Source organism: Pelecanus crispus, chromosome 7, assembly GCF_030463565.1.
Source record: "Pelecanus crispus isolate bPelCri1 chromosome 7, bPelCri1.pri, whole genome shotgun sequence".
Taxonomy (NCBI): domain Eukaryota; kingdom Metazoa; phylum Chordata; class Aves; order Pelecaniformes; family Pelecanidae; genus Pelecanus; species Pelecanus crispus.
Window position 1 is genome coordinate 8,003,034 of NC_134649.1, and position 6,531 is coordinate 8,009,564.

Genomic DNA, 6,531 nt, shown 5'->3' on the forward strand with positions numbered 1-6,531 from the left:
ATGGGATACACAGCTTCCCAGGCTCAGAAGGAGAATTACTATATAAAGTTTCTTTCTGACAGTCTCACACAGCTTTTGATAACACTTCACTTTTCAGCTCCCATTTGTGACTTACTGGCTTCTTCTGTGCTTTGGGTGGGAAGAGCCGCTGTCTGGTGAACAGCAAGGGAACAGCAAATTGCACAGCCAGGGAGCTAGGAGGATTTGACAGGTTTTTCCTGATTCATTGTGGTGGTGAAGGTCATGTCCTGAGGAAGAAAAAACAATAGCAATGAGACAGCAGTAAGCTTGCAAGCACACATGCATTGACTTTAACGCCCAACATTTTGCATACATGTTTTTCCATTGAAAAAAAATGGCAACAGAGTGTTTGAGGAATGTTTTTGCATAGTCAAAACCCAAAGCCTCAGAACAGAAAAGAGCATTAAAAATTACCAAGTTAAGTGGGAACCTAAAGCAGAATGTAAAGCAATGTGTGGTCCCAATTTCTGTCATTCCCAGAAGTCACGCCACCCACATGTGGTGCTGGTTTCTACGGGGAGCTGAACAGTACTGAGCTGGATTGCCGTAACAGAGCTCTCAGATTGATAAATATGTTTCTGTCCATCTATCCAGAGCACACTCTTCCCTGATACCTACAACTGGCTAACATCATAATGACACAAAACATGAACTCAGTTTTCTTTTTCATCCAGATCCCAAACTTAATTTTATTTAATGGCTTCTTTTTTTCCCCTAGTGTCTCTCCGTCTGTATGACAGATGTACAACTAAAATGCAGTGTCTGCCAAAATAAAGTCACCGAAAGTCACACCAAGCTCTGTTCTTCCCATATCTAACCATCAACGGAGGATGATTTTCACAGAGAGCAAAAAACAAAGCTAATATGGAATCACTGCTCTCTGCAGGGAAAACCAAGGGAAGCCAAGTCACATCTAAACTCATTCTCATTTTGGACACCTGATTTCCATTATTTTTCAAGCAGTTTTCAGCCAGCTGGCCCTCCAGTGTTCTCCTGCATTTGTTGCCGCACACAGCTGTAGACAAGGAGTTTGAAATGAGTCTCACGTGGGAAACTGAGTAGAGTCACGCTAGAGGAGCCAGCACAGCGTAGGCATGCACAAAATGTGGACTTCACTTTAAGCTTTGAGCTACTTGCCTAAATAAAGTGTAAATGAGCTATGAAATGACATGGGTAGGCACATGTCTATATATATGTGGGCGATGGTACCTACACAGTCAGTTGACCTATAGAAGCGTACACAAATGCATACACTGTAAATAGTACTGCTATCTCTGCACTTTGGGATCTTATCTGGCAGACAGTATGGGTTTAAACAACATGCAGCTAAAATGACTTCAGAGGAGAAATTCAGTAGAAGCACTCTCACAAAATGCTCAGAAGGGCATCACTCCTGCAAGTGCTGTGATTTTTTAGCAGCCCAAATGATCAGGATAAGGGAAGAGCAGAGGCTTGACTTCTCTGCATGGAGTCATGGCCGTGCCTTGCCTATGCTGTTCATGGGAGCTGCTCCAAGAAACTTCATAAAAGCTTCGCCTACATTTCTGTCTAGCTACCTATTTACGGCGCATAATTATGATATGACCTCTGCAGGTCCTGCCAGATCATCTTCCTTTTCTCTGGCCCCTCTACCATTTATCACTGCTTTCAACATGTTTCCTCTTCGTTTTCTTTATGCTGAATCACACAATACCTTTTGCATGAAGTTAAAAAGGCAGTCAGGCATTCTTCCAGGGCTGAAAAAGAGCAATCAATAAAGTAAAAAAAAAACCTTTAAAAAATCCCAAGGGCATTCTGATCAGGTTAGAAAGATCAGGAGACTACAGTGCAGGTAGCAGTAAAGAGAAGTATTTGCACACGCCAAGGAGGTGTTAATGTGCAGGGGAGTTAATATATCTGACAGCCATCAGAAGCACTTAAATGATTTTTACAGCCCTTGTTTCAATGCTGGAGTGTCATCACTAAGGGTTAAAAAATCCAAGAGTACTTTTGAGACTCAGAACCTCCCAGTCTTGAAGCAACTTCTTGATTACACAAAGATTTGTGTCATGACTGAACATCATGTTCTCCAAGGCAGTAAAATATAGTTCCAGGGAGACATATTTTCTTTTGAAAAGTAGAGGAAAGGGCCTTTTTTGGAAAAAAAAGAAAAAAGAACAATATGTCCTAAGGAACATTAGACCTTGCTTTGGAAGTCTTTAAATATTATGTGTTGGCAGGTTACATTTCAAAGTGGCCTCAAATGTCAGAGCAGGAACCACAGTGACCTCACCGGTTTTGTCCCTTTCAGGTTGCTACAAAAGTGTATTGAAAACTTGTCTTAGGAAATGAAATAATAATAATACTAATGATCAATAACAGAAGTGATCAGATTCTGGGTCTCCACAAACCTTACCCCTAGCCTTACACCTACTTTTTCAAGAGGTAAGAGTATGTTCTTGAAAACCAAGCGCTGGAAATCTTTTCATTCTGTATTAAAGAGCTGTCAAGGCTGGAAGCTGGGCTCTTTGCCTCCTACAGTAACAGGGCCAAAGAAGATCACAAACTGAGAAAAGACCTACTGAAGCATCCGTTCTCTTTCACTGATACACAAAGATTGTTATTTACTGTATGGGATCGCTTACGTCTTGGGCAGCATAGGAAATAATGCCATGAGCTCATGAGTCTTACTGGCGAGTGACAGCCACCTGTGTCGGGAAGAGCATGAAATTCAGAAAAAAGGTCGTGGCAAATAATAGTCATGGGGTTCCCATTCAGTTTGTAGGATGGATATTTGCTGGGATCACCCTAGGAGAATGGCAGCGCCCAGAGGCAGGCTGTAACTTAGGACTGGAGTGCTTTACTTTGGTACTTCGCACTACTTGTTTCCTTTCATTGCCATGTATGCACAGGCTGATTCACTCTAGACCTGATTCTTTAACACCCTTTCACTCAAGCTGAGCTGCACTTACTCATATGAGCAGTCCCATTTAGCGTTTAGATGCAAAATCATGACTTCTCATAAAGATTTCAGGCTTGGATTGCTATAATTATGCTTCACAGTGATGCATGAGAGCTTGAGACAAATATACACATCACATCGAGCTTATTACCACCTTGGGCCCTTTTAAACTGACAGATACCTTTGAGACGTGCAAGCGCGGTTTAAACACACGCAAATGTAAGACTCTGTAAGGCAGAGTCTGCAGAGATGGGAGGGGCAGAGGCAGGAGAGTCTCGTTCCAGGTCTTTCCAAAGTAGCCTGTTAAACTGAGCTTTGGACACAAACACCTAAAGTACCTGGGAATACAGTTCCTTTCCTCACTTGTGATTCTCCATAGCACAGTACTTATTTCTCAATACATTACCTTGCATTTTATTCCCTTCTAAGTAATTTTTGCACTAGAGCTTTTACTCTATATTCTGCTTGATATTTACTGTAATCTTATTTCCACACCGAACAGTCTTTCTCATCAGTTTTCCTGATGCTAACAAGCATCCTTCACTTAGTCCTGCGTCTTGCACACTCTAATTTCTTTAACAGCAACCCTTTAATACACACTATTCACCTTGAAGTTTTCTTGCACTCCTTAGCTCTTTAGTCAGCTCAGATGTTGCATACTTAGCCAGGAATTCCATCATTTGAGCTCTTCAACTTAAAATAGTAACCTGAAGTCTTGGGTATCCTCATAATAGAAAAGGTATCTGCTCTAGGAAAAGGGACCTTTAAGAAGAGCAGCTTAACACCTGTGTTTGCCCCTGTGAAAGAGCATATAAGGGAGGTGCCTGGCATGCTCAGGTGATAAACTGTGGGCTGAAGGGCAGCAGAGCTTGGAGGGGATGCAGGTAAGGGTGAGATTCTTGTACCTGGCACCGAACGAAGAAAGTGCAGGAGTCCAGGGCTTGTTAGAGCTGAGCTTTATCAGAGAACAGACCTTACAGTAAATCAGTGAGCAGGGCAGTTTTGGAAAGGTGATTTCTTATGCAATATATTGAATCATGGGGCGTGAGGGAGTTTCGGGAAAAGTAAAGAGAGCAAGGTTGTTGCTTTGTGGGAGCCAGAACTGAAGGGAGCTGTGGGTGCACATATGCAGCAGGGAGAGAGCCAAGGCTAGGAGCTGAAATCCAGATCCTTCTCTTTGCCTTTGCATGCTCAGAAAGGGAAAGCTCTGAAAGTCAATGGCTGAAGGGAGAGGTTATATGAATGCTAAGGATAAGGAGCAGTACAGGGACACTATAAAAATGCTTTCAAGGGATCTTTAGCATTCACCAGAATAATCCCTGTAAAACAGATAGCAGAGCAGTTTAATATTTTGCCTGAAGGACAACTCCTCTAGCAAAACATCCTCACCCTGAGAGCTGCTTTCCGCTGGCAGCAACGGGAAGATGCCCAGATCCTACAGTGACCATAAGGATGCTCTGCAGTCACAAAGCTGACTGTAAAAAAAAAAAAAAAAAAAAAATCCTGAGAGGAAATTTTCCTTGCTGAAAGGAGAAAGGAAATAGTGCAGATAAGTTTTTGTGAAGTTTGAATCTCAGACTCCTAATGAGGATGCAATTAATAAATCTATTTGTACCCATGAAGGACCAGACTTTTTGAGATGCTTAACTTGCAGCTCCCAGAGGAGCAGTATCCTGGATTTCAAGCAGCCAAAAATCGAACAAATATTATTAGAGAGATCGAAGACTATAGCAAGGTCTGGTCTCCATGTTGCTAGATGGAGGTGAAGTGTTGCAGTGCCCAAGACACAGCTCTCTGCTGCAGGCTGAGGACCCTTGGGTCTGTCACTTGGCTTCTTGTGTCCCTCTCAGCTGCACATGGGAACAGCACAGCCTTCCTCTGGTGCGAATTGCAGATCAGTTGCTCAAAGATGGCAGCTTGTGCCCTCAAAAGCCTAAATAAACCAGGAATTGGAGAAGAGAGGTCCCTGTGCTCCCTGCTTCGCAGCTGAGGCCCAGGAAAAGCAAGTGGTTTGCCCAGAGTCCTTGCCAGGTTTTCACTGAACTCTTGCAGTCTAGCTTTTTTTTTTTTTTTTAAACCAAGAAAACTGCTATTTTCTCTCAGAAGAATGTTAAAACTTTCCCTCTTTCCAACCAGTGTAAATAATAAAGAAACCACCACCACCCCAAAATTAATCTGCAACCCCACAATTCACAAAAATAATACTTTCAGATCAGGTCCATTAAAAATGTTTCATCTTATACTGTAAAAGTTTGCCCTTTTCTTTGGCACAAAAAAAAAAAAAAAAAAGCAGGTGCATGGAGAGTTGTTTCAAACAGAAAACCAAACATTTAATTTAAGAAATGCCAGTGTGGCAGCTGCTTGATCCATTTTTTATTAGAAACATTTGTTGAAACTGACTTTTTTTTCCCCTAAAAAATTCAGGTTTTGAAAAACTGGCATTTTCTTGTCAACAAAAATTGCATCAGAAACTCTCCAATTTACTCTTGTGGATATAATATTATCTCAGGTGCATCTTTAAGAAGGCAGTATAAAGAAATATAACATAGGACAAGTAATCCTGCTAGTTGTATGCATACGAGTAAATGTGACCTCTGTGCTGTGAGGCAGAAAAGGGGTTTTTCTTCCACAGGGCTCTGATTATTCTTTTTTTGTTAACATTAACATTGCCGCTGCAGCCACATGATTCAACATCCAGAAGAGAGCTGAGAAGTATCATCATTTTCCTGGACAGATGGCAAGGCTAGGTTCTTGGCAAGGATCCTGCAGAGGGAAAAGCAGCAAGATCTGGAGAGAATATATACGTGAGTGAATTTAGAAAAGGAAATGAGGGGGCTTCTAATGCAGAGAGGTAGAAACCAAGTGAAATCAGAAGTCAAGGAGCAAGGATGGGGATTAATGGTCCAAACTGTGCTCAAAATAAAGGGGTAAATGGCCGGGGGAGGGTGGAAGCCCTGATATATTATTGATCCACAAACTGTGGGGGGAAAAACATGACACCTACTGCTTAATAATAACAGCAGCTCTCGCCTTCATATCTAAGGATTATAAACCCATCTGAGGCCATCGCTGTTAGAGCTCAGCCCTAATCCTTCCTAATTCTTGCTTGAATTTTGCAACTCTATTTCACTGCCAAAATAACCACACAGGGATAAAAGTCTCAGCGAATAGGACTCTGAAAGGCTTTTTGAAGAGGTGGGCTGTGGGGAAAGTTACGCAGTTAAAAAAAATTATTGACTTCTATTTAAGGGGGTGGTTGTATCAAAACAGGTCACATCTCTTGCAGGTTTTCAGCAGTCACTTTCCTTACTTTGTCATTCCATCAAATATCGTAATCACATGGTGCTGATGAGAAACGAGTCCCTGGGGAATTTCCAGTGGGATGTTCTTAGATCTTAACGCTGGCCAGTGAAATGGTGTGGTTTTATTGGCTGAAGACCTGGTCTCTTTTGGAAATACAGGTTGTCTCTTGGGATGCAAGTTTATATATGAATGTAGACAAGTAAAGAAGCACTACATACACCACTAGGAAAATAATTCCTCCTGATTCCTCCCCTTCCCTCTCCAGT